General features: G+C 36.6%; 1 long non-coding RNA gene across 1 annotated transcript; it reads left to right on the top strand.

Moving 5' to 3' along the window:
• The first annotated feature begins 202 nt into the window (after window positions 1–202).
• Window positions 203–23,248, top strand: LOC115427263 (uncharacterized). Its single transcript, XR_003936463.1, has 4 exons — window positions 203–358; window positions 8,513–8,521; window positions 14,804–14,810; window positions 23,236–23,248. It is a non-coding gene; the product is annotated as an uncharacterized LOC115427263 (long non-coding RNA).
• Window positions 23,249–24,144: the final 896 nt, after the last annotated feature.

The raw sequence follows: 24,144 nt of genomic DNA, 5'->3' as shown, positions 1-24,144 counted from the left end.
TCTTTGCACATTTTTTTTCATTGATCAAATGAAAAAAAACAGCAAGACTGTGAGACCTTGACAAATAAAAAAATGCGACAGGAAAGTTCTATTTCCTGTTGGTGTTCAGCCAATGGGTGGCGATGGCAGAAGACGGTACATTGATGACATGGATGTATGCTCATGACTTTGAGTTTGTCAGAGATAAGGACAAAAAGAACACAATAGTCCAGTGTTTCCCAACCACTGTGCTGTGGTACATAAGTGTGCTGGAAGATTATCCAATTTGACCTGATTAGTACTGTAAGCGACCGGCATGATATGTACGACTGTACACGCCAATGATCCAGTCTACAACAACAGTCTCCTGTTTACCTTTGTAAATGTGGAAGGTAAACTGCTGGTACTTTATATCTTACCCAGGGACAACAGTTGAAAAATAGCTTTTTTTGCTAATATTGGTACATTTACAGAAATGTTCATTAATGTGTACTGTCCCTGCTAAGTAAACAAATAAATAAATAACCAGCCCCAATGCAGTGTGTTCTGTTGATACAGCCCCCCTTACTAGTGATCGGATCAGTAGGATCAGTAGGTTACCTGTGGGATCCACGGATCAGGTTGGAGTGGGGGGGTTATGCTTCTATTATACTATGACAGACCTCAATCTGTAAGCCGGTGGGGTTCCATCCAAGGGGTCGCTGATGCACCCCTCTCAGCTTTCTCAGTGTCGCCCCCACACCCCCGATGTGTTCGCGCCCCACCGGGAGAGTGTCCAAGGAGTTCCCCATTCTGTAAAATGTGTGCTGTGGCTCAAAAAGTTTGGGGAATACCGCAACCATTGGGCGACTGTGGCTCAGTTGGTAGAGCAGTGACCAATCCAGTGATCGAAGGGTCGGCAGTTCGAATGCTCCTCCAACTTTTCACATGTCAGTGTGTCCCTGGACAAGACACTGAACTCTAAGTTGCTCCCACTAGGACCTGGCATGGTGGCAGCCGCCCAGTGGTCTATGAGTGTGTGTGTGAATGGGTGAATGTGAGGCTTTGTAAAGCACTTAGGGCACCATGAAGGTGACGAAAAGTGCAATATAATGCCATGTTTCCACTACGTGGAATCGGCTCGGCTCGACTCGGTATTCCTGGAGAGCGTTTCCATTACAAGATACTACCGACTTTATAGTACCTGGTCGTCATAGTGATGCAGCGCGTTACTTCTGTGTCGTCTGTTCAGAGAGTTGTTGATGAACTCGCTCGTTGCGTGATGTCTCGTCTGAATTTTTACGTCGGCCACCTAAGACTGAATCTCCTCGACCGACTGTGGTGTAGTTTTGGGCTTTTATCATGTGAATTATTGTACCGCTATATTTACTGTCCACTTCAGCATCTGTGTTTTGTAAAACGGTGGGTCACAGAGAAAACTCTGACCAATCAGTGGTCTGCAGTGTGTACACATCATGTTTTAGTATCTGGTCCCCAGTCCTGGAACCTCGGCGGAGGTGATACTTAAAATGTAGTACTGGGTACCAGATTCCAGATCCTTTTTCGTAATGGAAACGCAAAAAAGTCCGAGCCGAGACGAATCGAGCAGATACCATGTAGTGGAAACGGGGCATAAGTACCAACCATTTACCATTTTGTCCAATATCAAAAGAACCATTTAAGTCATTTTAGAATGTTAGGTTCTACTACTTATTTTGGTGAAAGTAACTCAAAAGTAATACAGGAGTCATGTAATCCATTATAATTCTGAAAGTAATTTAAGATAAAGAATTACTTTGAAATAACAGTAACAAGTAATCTATACTGTCTGTGGGAATGTTCAAAGATACAAAGATTCTGGAAGGAGGTCATCAGTTGTATGTCTGAGGTATTTAACATTAAGATTCCATTTTGTTCTAAACTTTGTATACTGGGAATATATCCAGAGGATTTCACACATACTAAGAAACAAATTAAAGTGTTGGACTTTGGACTGTTACATACCAGGAGAGTTATCGCTTTGAACTGGAAGAGCATGGAAGCTCCTTCTATGAAGCAGTGGATGAAAGAACTGTCAGAGTGCATCGGACTGGAAAGACTGATTTATATTACCAAAGGAAAACTGGAGGAATTTGTACAATTATGGGAACCGTATATGAACATAAAGATATCTGGAAAATAGGGACATGTCATACAAATTATCACTGTTTAATTTTATTTAATTTTTTTTTCTTATCATGACTGCTGTATTTTAATATTTTTATTCTTATTCTTATTTTATTCTTATTATTTTTTTTTACATATATGTACACATGTTCATAAGAATATATGCATGTTATTTATATATTTATATATCATTTGGTGCAAGTCTACTTGGTGTGAATGGGTGTGTGTATGAGTGTTGATGTTTTGATTCATGCTTGTTATGTATATAATTATTTGCTTTGTGTACCTTTCAATATAAAACTTAAATACCAACAAAAATATAGGGAAAAAAAAACAAGTAATCTCTAAAGATCAGATAAAATATGCCTTTATTGGTCCCACAAGGGGAAATTCCAGATTTACAGCAGCAAAGGTCAAGCACACAAGAGCAAAAGAAGTGCAAAATTGAGATAAACACAATCAAGAAAGCTATATACACTGTTTACAGCTGGGCACATGCTGATCATACCACAGGTTTATTGCATGGTTTACTGTATTGTCTATTGAACGGTTATTGCACAGAATTAAGGTAAAGTATTACAGTTTGGAAGTAACTAGGACAACACAGATGCTCTGGAAAACAATAGTAGGTCTGAAATCAGTGAGCCCATTTTACCAGGCTGAGACCCCACCACTTCACACCCTTTATTTGTGTTTGAAGCTGTGTTAGCAAAATATTAATTCATGAAATATAAATAAAGCTCTATCAGCTGGGTTTTTCTACCTCAGCGTTCGGCTAAATTGGAAGTTAAAACATTGTTGCTGAAGTTTCATATCTCGTGCTCACCTCACAGCACGACTCGCCGTGTTTGGGCGTTGGTTTGGAAAAGCTTCGAGATCCCCCGTTAAGCTCATTATACCTGAAATGTCTTGTCAGCTTCCTATCCGTTCCTCTATCTGTCTCTCGTCTTATTCTCCTCTCATATCTCTGTCTGCCAATATCAGCTCTGGTTGACTAAAGACGGCCTGTCTTCGTTCGTTTTTGCCTCCATCCTTGCTCCTACCATTCCCCCTCCTTTTGCCTGTGGCCCTTGGCATCAATAATTCACAGTCCCCTGCAGAGACAACCGCCTGCTGGACTGATTAAACATGAGAGAGAAAAAGAAAGGGAGGAAGAGATTGCAGAGGTGTGTGAGATGGATGCAGGGGAGAAGATATAATGACCAAGATTGGAGAGAGAGAGAAAGAGAGAGAGAGATGAAGAGAATCAATGTTTGAAACACTGAAAAGCACTAAATACAGACTGAAGTAATCCAAGTGAGTCGGAATGAGCACACGGTTGAACTCGCGAGATATGTAAACTGTCAGGAATCCACACCTACTTCACCCCGCTTTCACTTTCTCTTCCTTTCACACTCTTCACGCTTCATTTCCCGTTTCTCTTCCTCTGTAGTTTACACCTTCATCTCATCATCAGTGCAGTCGCCACCCATATCCACACCTGCTATCCCTTCTGTAATCAGCAGAGTATTTACACTGGATTCCTTTGCGCTATGGAAAAGTGGAGGATTTGAAGGAAATGTCGTCCAACTTTCGGTGTTAATGTGTGGAGTGGTTAGTGGTTTCCTGGTTAGTTGAGGATATTATACTGAAAAAGAAGAAGAAAGGTGGTTGCGAAGTAGTTTGAGATTTCCACCAGTGTTGTAGTTGTGAGCTTTATACAAGGACAAAAGCCATGTCGTTTCATCATCCTTTGCATCGGAATACTCCCGTTAAACTGACAGTACGACGTCATCTGTCTGTCTGTCCATCTATTTGTCATCTGTCATCTATTTGTTGCACTGATATGAAGAAGCTCCCCCAATTTCGTTGTACAATGTATAATGACAATAAAGAGCATTCTATTCTATCCATCCATATATCATTCATCTGTCCGTCTTTCCATCAATCCATCCATTTGTCCGTCTTTCCATCTGTCGATCTTTCCATCCATCCATCCGTCTGTCTGTTTTTCCATCCATCCATCTGGTCATCCATTCATCCGTTTGTCCAACCATCCATATATCCATCCATCTGTCTGTTTGTTTGTCCATCCATCCATCCATCCATCCATCCATGTTAACTCTGTGCCTGATGCACTGCAGAAGAACACAATAATCAGCTCATATGTAAGTGGTTGGATGTGAAAACCATTGATTTGCAAATAGTCTCACTATTTGTGAACAAATGTGAAATATGACCTGAAAACCTGGCAGAAATTTGGAAACTTGAATCTGGAGAAGCATGGACCTTAAAAGGCATGGAGGTTGTATGGGAAACGTATCTATCGTATCATTGTACGCTGTAAAAACTGCTCTGGGATACACCAGCACTAATGACAACAGTGACTGGAATGATCCACACGCACAGAAATGTAATGTTGGAGGAGTTCAGTCATTGAAGGTACTGATGATGCCTCCTTTTGACCAGACCCAAATCATCTCCTCGTTCATCTAGAACAAGGGTGTTCAATCCTGATCCTCGAGGGCCGGTATCCTGCATGTTTTAGATGTTTCCCTTTTCCATCACACCTGATGGTCGTTATCAGACTTCTGCAGAGCTTGATGATTAGTTTATCATTTCAATCAGGTGTGTTGGAAGAGGGATCCATCTAAAACATGCAGGATACCAGCCCTCAAAGACCAAGATTGGACACCCCTGATCTGGAAGTTCTGAAATGGCATTGTGGATAGGACATACGTCTATATTATTTTTTTCTTCTGTAATTCCATAAATGTTGATGCTTCCAGAACAGATTGGCTCTGCGCGTTGCCTTTGGTTGGGCCTATGCCCCGCCTCCTCACCACAACTGCAGACAGTTTAGGGTGAAGCTGTTCCGGTTCAAACCTGTCTTTAAGACCTGATAAATATAGACGCAAAATCAGCCACCGCAACCAGTTTCAGGTTTGGTCAATCATATTTTGCTGAATAAATAGTTGTATCTACTCCTCCTAGTAATTTTGTGGGTTCTGGCACAAATGCCCATATTGCATATTCATCAAATGAAACATGCTAAATTGGTTGCGTGAGCTGTTTTGCCCATTTGAGAGACTCAACCCTCGGTGCGTCCTGTTTGTAGATCAGCTTCACAGTGTTTTTGTGTGAACAGTCAAGTTTGCAGATGTTTTTACATGCACAAACCTTTAGTAAATCAGGCCGTCAGAGGCGTGCAGGTGTAACTGTGCTTTTGTGTGTGCATCAGTATGTGCTTGACCCAGCCGTCTAGAAAGCCCAATATTATTCCCTTCACCAAGTGGGAATGGTCAGCATAACTCAGTCATGTCTGATTTACAGAGCCTCACTAATGTACCGTCATTAGATGAAGGGGCATTAATACTGTCTCCTCTCTTCACATCTGCCACTTCCTCTCCCTCCCATTCAGTACGTAGTCAGCCATGAAGGCTTCGCTCTTAAATCTAGGGGGGCTGTTGCTGTACAGTAGTTTTGTTCTTGAAAAGATCGTGTTAACTCTTTGATTAAAGAGTTTTGAAGGACAAATATGTAACATTTTCCCCAAAACTATATATATATCATATAAAATTATCATCCAGGGAACCATGTTTATCAGCAGACTGTGCCTGTCTGTTTCTAAACCATCCCTCCAAGTAAATCTAACAAATAAATAAAATTTTAACCCAAACAAACAGGTACTATTAACACTTTGGACCTTTGCTGCCACCAGTTTGTCATGGCGCACAGGTCCCACTGATGTTCAGCCGTGGCTTTTATGGCCAGATGGGACTTTACTAGAATCACACATCAGAAGAAATCACTCTTCAATGGAAACACCTACAAGTAGCAACTGGACTTTGTTCAAGTTGTAGAAATATTGCTTTTATTTTGTGGAAAACTGTTATGGAAAGCCAGCTAATGATGGTACATATTGGACTCATAATGTGGTTTAATTCCAACTGCTCAGCTTTAACATACAATTAGTTCATATCCTGTTTTTTTTTTAGTCTTTCATAGCCTAGTATGCTATGCTTGGATAGAACAGTGCACCTACTGGACATACACTACAAACAAAAAGTTAAGGATATTTACCTCCGCAAGGAGGTATTGTGATCACTTTGCTTTGTGTGTTTGTTTGTTTGTGTGTTTGTTTGTTTGTTTGCAACTTTAGGGGAAAACTATTCTAACCATCTTTACCAAATTGTACCCACAGATAGGCCTAGGCCCTGGGACCAAGCCATTAAGTTTTGGGCCAAGTAGGCCAAAGTTCAAGGTCACAGCAAGGTCACAAAATCTACAATTTTCCTCTCTCATCATTGAGCAATTTTCGAAAATTCATAAAAAATTCAAAATGACTCCGATTAGCCTCCAATTTGATCCACCTGTAGCTTATAACAATATTTTGTATCTGGCACAAAATTGTCCACATCCACTGTGGAATGTGGACTCTGTGGACATTTCCATTTAACATTGAAAATCCCATTTATGACACATTTTTCATTATAACTCAACAAATACTGATTGGAATTTATTATAATTTGACATACACATGACTGGTACCAAGCTTCAACTTTGTACTTTGTCTGTTTGTTTGTTTGTTTGTTTGTTTGTTTGTCTGTCTGTTAAGAAGATAACTCAAAAAATTATGGATGGATTTGGATGAAATTTTCAGGAAATGTTGATACTGGCACAAGGAACAAATGATTACATTTTGGTGGTGATCGAGGGGGGGCACTGATCTGCCTTGGCGGAGGTCTGCGCTCTCTAAGTGCTTTTCTAGTTTTATTTTTGGGCTAGTTTTTTCAGTTGGGATTCTTGCACAGCCCTTTTTACTTGTTTGTGTGTGAATTGAATTGAAACACATTTTTTTTAAAGACCAAACAGTTTTATTTACAAATGGCAAAAATGACCAAAAAAAAAAAGACAAAAACAAAAAGAACAAGAAAAGCACTCAGAGAGCGCAGACCTCTGCCAAGACAGATCTGCCCCCCTGATCACCACCAAAATTTAATCATTTCTTCCTTGTGCCAATATCAACATTTCCTGAAAATTTCATGAAAATCCGTCAGTAACTTTTCGAGTTATCTTGCTAATAAACAAACACGCAAACAAACACACATGCACGCGAACACACAAAGCAAAGCGATCACAGTACCTCCTGGCGGAGGTAAATATCCTTAACTTTTTGTTTGTAGTGTAGATGTGGCATCATTCACTATCATTCATGGAAAATAACTCTCCTTAAATGAAACACACTGGTCTTGGGTGGCCCTGAGCGCAGGATGAAAACGGTGTTTTCCAAAATACTGTTGAGGGGAGAAGTCGTTATTGCTTTCCAACATCTGCACACAGTGAAGTGAGCCATGGTATTAACAGCCATGGACTAAATCTGCACAAAAGAAAACAGATGTATGTTTTTGTCAAAACTTGCCGTTTTCAGTGTGTACTTGCAGCTCAGAAGTTGTTGTTGTTCTTCCATGTAACAAAGGGGATTTTCAGAAGCGGAAAGAGATGCTTTTAAAATGGTTGCCCAATGGCAGGATTATTCCCACAGTGCATCTGGGCCAGGGAGCCAGGCTGTTGTTTTTATTCAAAGTTATTTGAATGGTTTATTGTTTGACTGTTCGTTTTACATTGTTCCAGTTTATTACATTGTAGTATGAGCATGGGCTCTTTTTCAGTTGGGCTTAATTTTCAAAGTTCTTAAGTCATGTAGGTTTTTATCATTCTTCATATTTTTTACAAATTACAACTGCTCTTTATTTGCAGTATTTCCCCAAATCGTGGCCCAGATCTTTACTTGTCTCAGCTGAACAAAGTACATGGCCTTTATTTGGAGGAGATTTGTATGAGCAACAGACCTTTATTTTAAATTTCCTCTGTAGAAATTGTTATATTTAATAATAAAAAAAACAAACTCTTTTGATCCACTTCTGATTGCGATGCTGAGAGTTCTGCAAAAGCAACACTTATCTATTATCTATCTATATTATCTATTTTTTAACTATTACAAAATAAAAGCCTCTACAATTTCATTCGACACAAAACAATTCCTTCCTCAAAGGAACTTCAACTGGTTAAACTGGCTTTGTCATGTGTGCAAGTTTCTGAAATTGACAGTTTTGCTGAAATACACACACCTGCAGTGGCTGAAACCAGACAATAACGCCTCAGATGAGAAATCTAGAATGACTAAGTGTTAAAAAGCTGGATTATATTGTTGAATGTTTTATTTTAACCCATAATAAACCTACTTTTGTGTCAGTTCCCAAATGAATTTTTCTGTATTTAACCTTTCTTAAGTGATTTATCACCATTTATTCTAATATTTCCCTCTGTATTTTGCAGATCTTCAGTGAAAATCAGGTGTTTTCCATTATTTAATTTACTGATCATGTAGATGTTCATAAAAGATCAGATAAAAGTTGTGGGTTAATTAAATCAGAAACTGAGAAAAATGAAGAAAAACTGACTTTTTTTTTTTTTTTTTTAGCAAAATATATCATTAACTGAACATAAACCCAGTGTGTCCATCCACTGTCATTGATCCAAGTCTATTGGTTTTACTGGTGAATCAATGTTGTAGAATTTACCTATTTTATTATTTTTTCTTAACTTTCGTTCAGTTTGTGGCTTACTTTGTTTATGTTTACTACTTTCTTAATTATTATATATTCTGTTAATTGTGTTCATCACTTTGGCTGTTTTTGCTCATTTTATTTGGTATTTTATTTGGTTTTGTTCATTTTTTTAGTCATTTTGTTTATTTTTTTAGATTTTGTTGCCCATTTTATATTTTTTCTTCAAGTTTCTTCAGTTTTAACATTTTGTTCATGTTACTTATTATCATTCATTTTACTGATCGCTTTGGCTGTTTTCGTTTGTTCATTTTGTTGCTTTTTTTAAAATTTTTTTTACTTTTAGTAAATTTTTTTGCTTTTTTTCATGTTTTTTTTTTATTTTTTGTACATTGTTGTCATTAATTTTTGTTCATTGTATGTATCATTCAATATAAACCCAGTGTGTCCATCCACTGTCGTTGATCCAACTCCATGAATTTTACTGGTGAATCAGTGTTGTAGAAGATGACGGTGTTTCCATGGTAACTACGGAGCCTCTGAACGTCCAAATGGGTCATATCTGATGACCATGAAAAGATGAAGAACTGTATTTTACACCAATTATTTACATGGATTGATAGGATTAATGGATCAGAAGTTAATTAACATTTTAGATCAGTAGAGGGTTTTGGTTGCTGGTGGTTGTTTGAGTCTTTATAGGTTAAATCTGTAGAAGTGAACAATATGTTAACCTGGCAGCACATTACGTGACAGACAACAGGTATTTATCCATATGTTTGTTTGTTGTTTTTTTTTTACCTGGCCTGTTTTAGAGAACATATTTTTATCTGTTCGTGTCAACTTCACCACTGGTATTAAATAGAAACCCAACTTATATTTATTTGAGGAAAAAAATAACTGAAAATTCCAATAATGTGAATATTTAGAATTGAGAGATTTCATATATTTTTGGCGGGTGTGAGGTGATGACAGAAAAGTGACGGATGCCGGTTTGAAATGTTCCCAGACATCCAGTTTCTAGAATTGCCTCTGGTTGGGGAATGGTAGACAAAGTTTTACCTTAACTTTAGTCTGAACCACAGGAGGTAGACTGTTGTAATAAGCCTCTCACTCTCACTGTCTATTTCAGCTGGCATTTCCTTCCCTGCTGTCTGCGTCTTAACAGTTTCAGTGAGCGTGAAACAACAACTTTTCTGACACAGTCCCAGATTTAGTTATTCAGTAATAATATGGAACGGTTCTTAACCCATAAAGACCCAAACAGTCACCACTGACCAAAAGTATCTACTGATCTAAACTGTTAATCCACTAATTTTATCAATACAGGTCAATAATTGGTGTAAAATACAGTTATTCATCTTTTCATGTTCATCAGATATGGCCCATTTGGACGTTCAGAGGCTTCGTAGTTACCGTGGAAACACTGTCATCTTCTACAACATTGATTGACCAGTAAAACCCATGGAGTTGGATCAATGACAGTGGATGGACACACTGGGTTTATGTTCAGTTAATGACCGATTTTACTGGAAAAAGTCACCTGTTTTGATATAATAACATTTGATTTTACTCTGAGCTTTAATGAACATCTACATGATCAGTAAATTAAATACAGGAAATAGATTATTTTCAGTGGAAAAATGCAAAATTCAGAGGATAATGTTATAATAAATGATGATAAATCACTTAGGAAAGGTTAAATAGACAGAAAAATTCAATTGTGAACTGCCACAAAAGTCACACTGGGTCCTTATGGTTAAACATGTCTTTGACCGGGGACTAAAACTGGGCTTGAAAATCACATTAACCCTGTAAAGCTTGAACCAAGGTTATTATTGTTAACGAAAACTAACAAAATGACGAAAACTAGAATTGAAAATAAAAACTATAATTAAAAGAAAAAAACGATAACTAACTGAAACTGTATTGTGTGCTTTCAAAACTAAAACAGGTAAATATTATGGTCTGTCACTTCAGACAGTCGTCTTCTGGTCCCCACTCTACCTGCAAACATGGAGACTAAAGTTGATAGAAAGCAGCAGAGTCCTGTCTGGGATTTATGTGAATATGACAGCGAGGAAGAGAAAAGTGATGAAAAAAGTAATACTAGAACTAAACTAAAACCAAGCATTTAGAAAAAAACAAAAACTAATAAAAACTAGCAAACCTGCTCTGAAAACAAATTAAAACTAACTGAATTAGAGAAGAAAAGTCAAAACTAAATAAAACTAAACTATAATGAAAAATCCAAAACTATTACTATTCTAACCGTGGCTTGAACCATTAAATCAGTGACAGAAAATTCCAGTTCTTTGAAACTGGAGCCTTTATTGGTCCTTCTGACCCCCCCCCCCCCCCCCCAAAAAAAAAAAAAAAAAATTCAAATATCAATTTCCATGTATGAGTTTCAATTTTGTATCATATTTGATCCATTGGGTCTCAGTGCTCAAATATTATTTTTTCTGAACAAGCAAAAACATAATAGAACACAAACATGTCTAACAAATTGGTAATTTCTTTTTTAGATGGTCACAGTTCTTCCTCCTTCCTCATTAATGTCAGTCTTATAGTGTCTCTGGAAAGGCCTCTGGTGAAAGAATTCCTCCCCCTGGTGGATTATCTGTGTATTGCATGTATCTAATTGTATACATCAGGTTTTTTAAGAACAAAAATTTTACACTGATCATGTAGAGCACAGGTATCAAACATGCGGCCCGGGGGCCAAAACCGGCCCGCCAAAGGTTCCAATCCACCCTGCAGGATGAATTTGCAAATGCAAGTTAGGGCATCAAAGTCAAAAAAAAAAAATCATAATAACCTATAAATAATGACAACACCATTTTTTTCTCTTTGATTGCGTGCAAAAAACAAATTATAAAAATATTTACATTAACAAACTATCCTTTAACAATAAAATGTGAATAACCTGAACAAATATGAACAACCTGAAATGTCTAAAGAAAATTAGGCACAATTTTAACAATATTCTGCCTGTTACTAAATGTTGTGTGCCTTTGTAGATCTGATCTGTAATGCATGTGTATAAAGGATAAGTTGAAGGCATAAGATTGATAAAATTGTACTTATATTTCTCAACAAATTTCATTTTTTCCAGGTTATTCACATCCTTTTTTTTTGGATAGTTTGTAAATGTAAATATTGGCATAATTGAATGGTATTTTTTGCACTAAAACAATTTGGAGTTGTCATTATTTATTTGCTATCATGCTATTATTTTACTGGTCCGGCCCACTTCAGATAAAATTGAGCTGAATGTGGCCCCCGGAAGAAAATGAGTTTGACACCCCTGATGTAGAGGGCTTCAAAACTCATGTGTCAAATATGATACATTTGGCGTTATAGGGTTAATGACTGTGTATAAGAGCCGTACACATTCGGTAACATTTGTTTGGCCTCCACACTTACAACAAAATGACAACATCCAAATTGCTACGATAAATACGACATGGCAGTGAGTTTGGGAGGAAGGCCATACTGCCCTTAATGAACAGGGGACTTGTCATTTGGCGCTTGGCAGCAGCCAGTTAATATGGTTCTGATTTGGGATGATGGAAGACTGCACTTTTAATGAGGGTTTTAAAACATACCACCTGCTTAGGATGCTGGGAGGCGATGCAGGGGATTTATCTGTGGTGCCTTGAAAGCTGTGGTGGTGATAGAAAGTTATGTTTTCATAAAGTCTTCCCCTCTGCTTCTCAAATCTGTAATGGCCACTATTAATAATTCAGTGAGGCTCATGACTGCGTAGACAGACACACGCCGATATCCGTCTTTTAAACGACTAGAAATGCACAACTCCATCTTGTAAAGCATTCTGCTACTTTCTGTCACATTATACACTTTAACAATTTACACTCTTTATTGTCAAACACACCAGAGCTAACTTTTACATGACTGTGAGACGTCACCACGGCTTAATGATTCCTGCCAATGCCTTAGGCTGCGGATTTATTAGTGTCATATTAGAAGGAAATGGAAAAAATTCACCCAAGGGCCTGAATGTTTCCATTTATTTATGGGCTCGTGAGAATAGTAATATACTCTATGTGACACAGAAATAGGGAACAGTGACATTGAACAGATGCTGGGAGCAGGTGAAGTGTGTGTGTGTGTTCATATGTGTGTGTGTTTGTGTTCACTGTATGTCCTTACTTGTCTGTGCAGATCTACATTTTGCTGAGAAGCTGTCAGAGAGTGTATTTGGAGGGGAACGATATCATTGCATTTGATGGACAGGCATGAAGAGTGTAGACAGTCATTTAGATGAGAAGTTCTTGACATGTGGCATGTGAAAATAAAGTAGTGTGCTGGCAGTCGCTGCTCACAAGTCACGTAGATACACTGGCATGTTTTTATTTAGCACTTTCCGCAATTCAGTGACACTCAGCGTTATTATTGGATGAAACTAAAAAAAATAGTTGATTTGGATGATAGTTTTTCATTTGAAGGAGTGATATTTTGGCTTTTTTTTTTTTTTAACTTAATTTTTATTTGGTTTTGCTCATCCAACTATATACAACATTTTACATACATTGACATATGTAATCAAACATCCCCATATGGCACACATGAAAAAAACAACAAAAAAAATCTGTATCTGCAGTAGATATTGATTACAATTAATCACACATGTATACAACCACTTCTGAATGCTTATTGCATTAAAAGCTTAATCATGTGACTCCATCTCTTTGTAAATAGCTCTAACTGAATTCTAAGTACGTATGTAATTTTCTCCATCTGATAGATTTCCCTCACTTTCTCAATCCAAATGTTCAATGTTGGAGGTTCAGGTTTCAACCACTTGATAGTGATGCATTTAATGGCTGCTGTTAGTAAAATTCGCAAGAGGTATTTTCAGTTATTTCCCTCTAAACTTTCTGGGATTACACCTAAAATAGCAAACTTTAAATCTTTAGAAAATGTTTGGTTGAAAACTGTGTTCACAGTGACAAATATATCATCCCAGAAAGGTCTGATCTGAGCACACGTCCAGAATATGTGGGTGTGGTTCCCCTAGTGAGCCCCACAATTTCACCAACAGATAGTAGGATTCAGGGAGTTCATTTTTGAAATTAATTAATTAATTAATTAATTTTATTTATTTAATAGGGACAGTGCATATTAATAAACATCTACAACAATTGCAGCTGTAAATATGCCAGATTGTAGCAGCAGTGCTAATTTCCATCTGTAGTCCCTAAGCAGGTGACAAGAAAGACAGTTGACAAAAAGGTAAAATATCGTAAAAGACATAAAAGACAGTAGACAGAAATGCAAAACATCCTAAAAACACACAGAACACCACAGTGAGGATGATCTACTGATGGTCACAGGTTTGGTTTTCCTTCATCCAATGTTTAAGTTGTGATTTGAAGGAGGCATATGATTGTGAGTCTCTTATGTTGAGCGGTAAACTGTTCCAATATTCAGTCCCAGTGACTGAAAGTGTGGCTTGTCCAAATGTAGTGCGTCTACCTCACAGTCTCCTTGAGCTGTGGTCCTGGTAACCATCCCACTGACAGAGCGGGATTTGATCAAATCTGTCAAGGGAGGAGGGGCAAGTCCATGCAAGACTTTATATATCTGGCAAGCATTTTTAAAATTCACAAAATTATTAAAATTAAGAAATTTATATTTATCTAAAACAATTAACTCCGGTGTCCTATATTTTGTCTTTTTTAAATGGAATTCTTCATTTTCCCACATTTCCCTGTGGTCTCCATAAACTGTAAATGCTCTGCTTGGGTCTGAATTCTTCATTCATTCAACTCCACAGGTCCGTCTTAGTATAGTTTATTTTGAATTAGCATTAAAACCAAACAACAAAAGGATTATATTAAAGAAAGTCCAACATTTGAAAAGGAGCAGGATGAAGTTTAACTTATAATCTCCTGCCCCCTTACCCCATCCGTCACCCTACCCTTAATTCCTATGTCAGATCCCATAAGTAACTCAAAAATCCTACACATATCAGATTAAATTTTTTGACTATGCACAAAACACAAAATTGCTGTGCATATCAAGGATAGACTGTCCATTTTGCAGCAGCATTTCCCATTAAAGTAAACTCTGTCTTCAACCCTATTTCTGAGGAATGACACCAGAAAGGTGGTTTGGAGCGCTGGCCCTTTAAATGTACATGAGCCACTTCAGGCCCCGCCCCTTCCAGGTTGTTGGCTGTGCTGCTCTGTCCCATTCAACCAACAACTGAACATTTTAAGTAATGGGCTCCAAGTTTGGACATATTTTCAGTCTGGACTACAACCACTGATGGCGACAAACAATTATGGAGAAATACTGGAGAAATGTTCGTCTGAAGTCTGGACCTGATATGAGCAAATGTGGAGACGGAATTAGTTAAAAACATAACAAATTAAGCAGGAATTTAAACAGGTTGTAGAAATCCACTGCATTTTTGTCCAAATGAATATAAAGCTAGTTTTGCAGCAGCTGGAGGGTTCAAATTCAAACTGTATGAACTATTAGGGTCCAAATACACAAAGAAATGAACCACAGACTAAGAAAAGTGGGTTTAGAGAAATATGAGCCCTTTAGTATAAGAGGAAATATTTACATATCACACTGTCTGTGCAAAATGTTAGAATCACAGTCTGTAACACCTCCAGAATAAAATCTGTAAAAATAAATGGGGCTGTTTAGTATTTTCTCAGCCTTAGTGTAGATTGTTTCAGTTTTTACAATAATGCTCAGACTTGGAGAAATTCACTCACTTTTTACTTCAGTTTACCCAAAAAGATGGAGAAGAGGAGGAAAGTTGAAATGGTGGATCAGCAATGCATAACAATTTATGACATGGCATGAAACACATCTGGATCTTTAGTTGTATTAGTTTTTTAAAAGTTTAATTTGTTTATTCGTCAGGGACAATGTACAAATACATTAATCTTAGGTAGAGGAGACGCTTTGCACCAGAGTTAGCTACAGGCTACTTTCCATGCAGGTGCACACACAATATAGAACATTTACATTGCATGCAATACAAAACTAACTTTAACTCATAATTACAATAGTGAAAAACTAATGTATTTATTTCCATTTCATGTTTCCTAAAAATGCAGTCTCATCATGGTTCATTGCTAAAATACAGGTTTTAAAATCATGCATAAAAGTCAGTCTGTTCTAACTCATCAACCATTAAACATACATTAAAATATTTACCAGTGAATTTATATAACACTATTTTAAAAACATGTCAGTGCATCTCATGTTGTCACAGTTGGGAACTGAGGATATGTTTTTTAAAATTTTGTGAATAACAATTCAGATCAATAGACGACTTCAGACTGTCCGGCAGCTGGTTCTATTGCTTGATGGTTTTTAAAGAAAAGGCTGATGACACAAAAGGCAGAACATCTAAATGATCCTTTCCATCCATATGTCACCTACTGGTACATTGAAGTAAATTAAAAGTTAGGAATAAGTTTACATGAATGTGCATCTGACATAAACCCCAGTACATTAACTCAAAAATCCACAGATGTTGATGTTACACACATCATGTCTGATCGATATTCATTTAAAATAACAACCCTGAGGCAAGGATGTTTCACTTTGCTAAATCCCTGTTGCCTTGGATTCTCACATTGACACCCCCCCCCCCCCCCCCCCCCATCTCTTGTGGAAAGGATGAGGACTGGAAAATAGGACTGGTTGTAGAAAAAGTATCCCATGTGTTTACCACTAAACCTCCGGTATTTACTCTAAAACTAAAAATGACTGTACCTGTCATTGTGTTAAGGTTTCCTCTTCCCTAAGGAACGTCTCATTATTTCATTGTAATGTGGGTTTGTTTAATCATCAACTGCATATCTTTAACCCTTTAAAACCATTTGTATCATATTTGCTACGCCAGGCTCTGAGACCTCTATCTTATCAACGAGATCAGTACTTTCCTTAAAAATTTGTTGCATGTGACCTGATAGGTGTTTTCTGCCCCCTTATGGATTACACTGGGTTACAAAAAAGTGTTTTTTGCAAGTTGTCTAGGTTTTTTCAACTGAATTAGGAACGTTTTGCACCGCTAAATCCAAAAATGACATCTGTTTTTCTCAATCAGGTCAGGTTTTTTTGCTAATTTGATTTTGAAAAATTTGATCTTCTCACAAAATTGATTACATTTTTGTGACTTTATCAGTTGATTTGTTATATAGTTCTCACCCAAAATAGGTTTAAGAGAAAAAAAAAAAAAAATTTCTAACAGGATTCCTGTTAGGTACAATGGTGTATTCACCGCAGATGTAGCAGAATACGTCAGGCTTATTTTTGCAAGATTTTCTAGTCGAAGCCATTTCATTCACCTGTAATATTAAAAAAACCATTAATCATAAATTGGCAAAAGTAAAATCTTCAGAACTCATTTATTGCAAGAAATATGAAAGAATTTTGTATCATATGATGTGAAAATGCCTATAAATGTAAGTGTCAGGGTAGAGACTGCGATCTGGTAGGATCGGCGATTCTACCAGTAGAAACTCCGATCAGAGTCTCTACTGGTAGAAACTCCGATCCGAACCCTAACCCTAACCCTAACCCCTAACCCTAACCCTTCTACTGGCAGGATCAGAGTTTCTACCAGTAGAGACTCTGATCGGAGTTTCTACTGGTAGAGACTACGATCGGAGTCTCTACTGGTAGAATCGCCGATCCTACCAGATCGCAGTCTCTACCCTTACATAAGCAAAAATGTTAAAAAGCCAATATGTAGCATAGTTCAGAAAGTTGACCTGATTGAGCAAAATGAATGTGATTTTTGGATTCAGCACACCAAAATTATCCTAAATCAGCTCAAAAAACTTAAACAATAAATTTGTTGTTGACCAGTGTAATCATCGCACTACAGCCAGTGGAAGGGCTTTTTTTTTTTTGTCTTTTTTAATATGGTTGCTATCGTTACATCATCCACAGAGTCTTTGCCGAAAAATCTTGTAGTTTTCAAAAAGTTTCATCAAGAACATTTATATTGTTGTTCATCCTTTTAAATAAGTACTTCATGCACTGAAACGTTACATAGTTACTTTATAATTGATTCTTTATAGTACAGTTAAATCATGTTAAAAATGTGTCATATTTGATACTGCAGGTATATAAAGCGCTTTATAAAAATGCCCAATGTATCATAAACAAAATGATATGGTAATAAGTAGAGGTGCAACCGATTAATCAATTAGGTGCTTAAAGCGAATATAAAAATTCACGATTTGTTTAATCGACTCGAATTGATTGGAGGAAAATATTCTATTGCAGTTTTCCTGAATTGAAGCTTCTTTGTGTGTCACAATAAGCGTCCGTGTGAAACACAACAGTGGAACCAATGTTTAACAGCAGAGAAATGAAGGAAACAAAGCTTTGATTCAGGAGAATTGTGGTTGAATGATTTTTTTGGATCACTTTGAGTCGATTAATCGTTTGCAGCTCTAGTAATAAGTTTTGTTTGGATTTTGTTAACAGGTCTAATAAACATCTCAATTCCAAAAAATTTGGATTTTGTGACTAGTTTTTGACAGGTCAGGTTTTACAGGGTTAATAACAGTAATCCCTTTGCGTGGTCTAAAATGACAGTGAGTATCTGCATATTTGTGTCATTTCTAAATCTCTTTGTAGTTTCTTAAAACTCTGTGTTTAAAAACAAATGGTATGAAAATCAGTGTCGGTTGTAGGTATAAATGTCTATATTTTGTATCTGAACACAAACTAGAGGGATTCAATATTCTGTATTTTATTTTATTTATTAAAACAAAAACCAAAAAAAACAGCCATTAGTAAATTCCATGTGTTGGCAGCTCTAGTGTGTGCATTGAACTGTCATCTGTGCAGACGTACGTACCTCTGACTGTATCTGTGCATGACGCAGGCTGTGCATTCACTTCACTGTGTGGTTTATATGTGCTTTACTTTGATTTATTCATGTATACTGCCTCCAGTCAGCTATAGCCTCTACAGAATACTGTGTGATTCATCTCCTCATCAATAATGTCTGGTGAGGTCATCACTGCATGCCGGGCAGCGAGACCACAGGGTGCCGCTGAAAGCAAAAAGATGAAAACGGGTTTAAAGTATGAGTGGAAGGACAGAAAGAGAGAAATCTGGGACTTTTCACCTTGTTGCCAAAGTAAACAAGACTCATCCATGACAGAATGATTGACAGGGGCAGCTCTAAGGCGGTTCAAAGGAAAAGAACTACTCTCAGAACATGTGCGTCATACCTTGCACATGTATGTCTACACTGATATATATATATATATATATATATATACTCTATAAATATGCGCATTTTTTTCTTTTTTTAACCTTTTCATGCATAGTGGTCACTCCAGTGGACATCTATTCTACTTCTCTTCTCTTGTAGATTCATGGGTTTGGTTGTTTGTTTGTTTTTTTGTTTTTTTTATACTTTTTATTTTAATATTTTAAATCACTTTTACAGTGCAGAAAAAACAACAGCAACAAAAAAAACAAAAAAGAAACTTGCATAATACAACAAGGGGGGATGCTGTTCCTGATGCATTCAACTGTTTTTCTGTACCTAATCTGATATCAAGAATTACTGTCCTTGAATCTGGTCCATTTCTCCCATCTTCGCTTAAAAGTTCCCATCTTAATTCTCAGATGAAATGTTGATTTTTCCATGGTATATATTTCCTCGATAATGTCCAGCCATTGTTGTGGTCAAAGAGGGTCACTTTTTAACCAGTTCCTTGTGACGACCTTTTTGCAGGCTAGAATTAAAATTTTAAATAAATAAGTGTCTTCTCTTTTAATTATGTCATCAGGTATTAGACCAAGGTAGATAGTCTGGAGGTCCATTGGAATTTTATAATTTAAAATGTTCTCCATTGTCTGAACAACATGATTCCAATACATTTGCATTTTTACACATGTCCAGAAGATATGCGAGTGGTTGGCATTCATGTGACCGCATCCTCTCCAGTATTGCTGCTGTTTTCCTAATTGTTTGGTTTTAATATTTGGTGTAATAAAAAGCGAATGAGGCTTTTCCAGACAAGTTCTCACCAACCTTTAGAGCTGGTGGATGTTTGCTGGGTTTGGTTGTTTTAGTTCCATATCAGCCGACACAGTGGACGCTCATGCACCATCCCATACACTGTAATTTTACTGTAACTTTGCCATTCTTGATAAACCTGATCTGCACCAGCATGTTTGAGTGTAAATCAATTGCTAATAAAAATTGCGAATATGATCAAATGTGAGAAAATATCAGATTAGCTGCATTAAAATGTTTTTATTTCATAGTTTTCACACCATATATCACTTTCTGATATTATGTTTTAAATACGCTAATAGCAATAGCATGTAAGGCTAATGGCATTCATTTTGTCTTCTGTTTATGTAATACCTTTCTTTTTTTCTTTTGTTCAGACAAGGTATAGATTTTTAGATGTCAACTGTTTGACAGTTTCAACTGCGACTCCAGTCTTCCTCCTGAGAGTTTATGCCCCCTCGGCCGCAGAACCATCAACCAGGACGAGGGGGTGTACACTCTCTAGTAGGGCTGTGTATTGGCAAGAATCTGGCGATACAATACAAATCACAATACTAGGATCACAATATGATATATCAGGATACTGTTAAAAAGGCAATTTTTTGTTTGTTTCTTTTTTAATAATGATTATTTCCTGGAAGAACTGAATTACACCAAAAATCTGCACAAATATTATACACATTTTTATTTGATCACAACAGGATCTAAAGCTATAGCACAAAGTTTTCCTGTGTTAAAACTTAAATTATATTTTACAGACATTACAGTTTAAGATCCTGCTCAAATTTTCATATTCTATTAGTTCATCACTAATATCATTACATTATTTTAGTTCAATCCCAACAAAGGAACTACCATCTGCCTCTCAGACAGTAAAAAGTGCTTTTAGGATGCTTCAAATAACCATTATTTAATAAAACAGTGTTAAATAATAATAAGATATAAACAATAAAGAAAACCAAAAACCAAAAATGAATCTCTACCATATCTGCATTTGAATAAATATCTAAAAATATCGATACAGTACTTTTTAATATCGATACAGTATTGTGACATGAAATATCGCGATATATTGCAGAACCGATATTTTCTAACACCCCAACTCTCTTGCACACCTGGGATTCCCTCCTTCAGAGACCACCCAAGGAGGGGGAGGCGCCGAAACTATCAAGCATGTAACATCTAAAAAACTATACGTTGTCTGACCAAAAGGAAAAAAAAGTATAAGCATTAGCATGTATATGGATTTTCAATGCATTTTAGCATTGTGCTAATCACTAGTATTCACATACAGCTTTCTTTGGAATTGTAGCTAACTTAAAGCTAATGTGCTTATTTTACATAATATAAAGCTATGATACATTGTTTAACACAGCTCTACTATTGTTTGTTCATAAAAATGATACTTGTTTTTTTTATGTATCTTTTTTGAGCAATGTAACAGTACACATAAAGAAGTGGAATTCCAGTGCATACATTATACTTTGCCTTTTATATAAATTTCCCCCGTGCCCAAACCAACTCCAAGGCCCTCTGAGAAGGGGCAACAGCAGGAAAAAGAACATTATAAAAAAGTCTCTGTGCTGTAGAACATCAATTAAGTACAAATGGTCACAAATCTGTGATCTACAAAAATAGTAACTGAGCCAACAGAAAATAGAAATGAGAATAATAATAAAAAAGTAGACATAGCTTGTAGATACATGTGCCTACTTTAAGATATTATGCATTACATAGATGTATCAAACATTAAAATAATTGATAGAATGAATTATGACAAAAAAAAACACCTAAACAAACACAAAATAGAGTAGGGTGGTGGTGTGAGAGATCAGTCTGAAGGCAGTGTTTGGAAAGATTGGAAGGAATCCAAAAAAGATCGCAGTTTATTAAGAAATTTGGCTGAGGAACCTTGCAGTGAGAGTCTCATCTTTCTAATCTTTCCTAATTTAAGAAAAAACACAACATCCCTAATATGCCAAAGGGAAATAAATAATGGTTTAGGAGATTTCTATTAAAAAAAAAAAAAAAAAAAAGATACATGATTGAAATATGCATTTTGTTTTTGTTTATACAGTTCTACAGCCAGTCCATGTCCAAAACAGCTTATGGAGCACTGTAACAGCTAGTTCTCAAACACTAGTGTAGACAGGATAATACATGTGCGTTACAGATCACAGTGGATGCACTAATTCAGAGAAACTATCTGTATTCTGTGCATTTCAATCCAATCCAACTTTATTTGTAAAGCACTTTAAAACAACCACAGTGGACCAAAGTGCTGTACAGAAAAATAAATAAAAAACAAAATAACAGAGTAAAATACAGGAATAGAATAAAAGTAAATAAATAAATAAAAATACAGAATAGATAAAACCTGAATAAAAGAGTAAAATACAAGAAATACAAGAGTAGATTAAAAACATAAAAAGCTGTACGATTAAAAACAACAATGAATAAGAACAATAAATCAATACCAAATAAAACAACTGAATAAAAATAGTGGTTTAATTTAACCCATCCTGTTAAGCATTTGGGAGCAGCTCCAGAAATAAACCAATTTTTTGGAAGGAATCCAAAAAAAGACCGCCATTTATTAAGAAATTTAGGTGAGAAACATTGCAGTGAGAGTCTAATCTTTTCTAATTTAAGAAAAAACATAACATCCTGAATAAGACAAAGTGAAATACATGGTGATTTAGGAGATTTCCATGAAGAAAAAAATAAAAGAATGAATAAATAAATAAATAAATAAGAGGCCTGTAACGGTACACGTACCGAACCGTTTCAGTACACACCTGTTCGATTAGGTACACAGCTGTACCGAAACGGCACAGTATGATGAGAAAAAGAAAAAGGAACAAAAGACGTCGTTCGATGCGGAACTTTAAATCTGCACAAGTTTCACACGGACATATTGAAGGAGCGCACATTGACCCGAAATATGAAATAGCAGCTGATATAAGGTTAAAAAACAGCAAATATGATGTGAACCTGGAAGGAAGAGACTGGAGACCCTCCACCATCAGTCCAGTCCAGTTTGGATCAGTTCAGGTTCAGGTGAAAGACAACAACGAGGAAAGAGACGTTAATAAGACAGATGTTGTTTGGCCCCTAGGAACTACGGTAGTTCTAAAACACTGACACTAGCTCTGTCTGTCTGTCTGTCACACGCTTTATAATAGAGGAATAAATAGAACGTTGAAAGAATGTAAAGTTTCACTTTTGTTTCACGACAGCATTCGTTACGTTAGTTATGGACCGCACCCCAGGTATATAACTGTGCGCCACCCCTACCCCCCAGCCCCAACAAAAAAAAAAAAAAAAAAAATCCTCCGTGCACACAGGCACACACAAATACACACAGTGTCCGAAACAGTTTGTTCTCCATCCTAAAATAAATAATTTGGTTCATTGTGTTGTCAAAGTTTTCCTCAGTTTGTTTCAACAGAATACCAGTTTACCCTCTTGTTAATGTTACACTTCATGTGGAATTTTTTTCTTATTTTTCTGCAGAATGTGAACTGACAGAACTGTGATTAGATTTTTCTTGTTTGTTCAAAACTACCTTTCAGGGAAAAGTGCAATACTAATGTTTAAAATACATTTAGTAATATTAATAATTTATTTTATTTTCTATTTGATTTATAGCAGCAGAATTATATTATTCCAGTTTTTCTATATTCTGTTGTCTCCAAAAATTGGGGGGAAAATATGAAAAAAATTCATAAATGCTTTAAAGACATTTTGAGAGGTTTTCTTTCTTCCCGTACCGAACCGAAAAAAAACGAACCGTGGTTTTGAAAACCGAAAACGTACCGAACCGAAAATTTTGTGTACCGTTACAGGCCTAGTATATTTATTTATTTATTTATTTATTTAGTACACTATATTTTTACACTATATTGCCAAAAGTATTCCCTCACCTGCCTTGCTATATATATATATATATATATATATATTTTTTTATTTTTTTTTACACTATATTGCCAAAAGTATTTGCTCACCTGCCTTGACTCTCATATGAATTTCAGGTCCATCCCATTCCTAGTCTATGGGGTTCAGTATGACGTGGGTCCACCCTTTGCAGCTATAACAGCTTCAACTCTTCTGGGAAGGCTTTCCACAAGGTTTAGGAGTGTGTTCATGGGAATTTTGGACCATTCTTCCAGAATCGCATTTGTGAGGTCACACACTGATGTTGGACAGAAGGCCTGGCTCTCAGTCTCCGCTCTAATTCATCCAAAGGTGTTCTATGGGGTTGAGGTCAGGACTGTGTGCAGGCCAGTCCAGTTCATCTACACCAGACTCTGTCATCCATGTCTTTATGGACCTTGCTTTGTGCACTGGTGCACAGTCATGTTGGAAGAGGAAGGGGCCAGCTCCAAACTGTTCCCACAAAGTTGGGAGCATGGAATTGTCCAA

The sequence above is a fragment of the Sphaeramia orbicularis genome, chromosome 1, assembly GCF_902148855.1.
Source record: "Sphaeramia orbicularis chromosome 1, fSphaOr1.1, whole genome shotgun sequence".
Classification (NCBI taxonomy): Eukaryota; Metazoa; Chordata; class Actinopteri; order Kurtiformes; family Apogonidae; genus Sphaeramia; species Sphaeramia orbicularis.
Note: the sequence above shows the minus strand (reverse complement) of the source record. Positions and strands in the feature narration are given on the sequence as shown.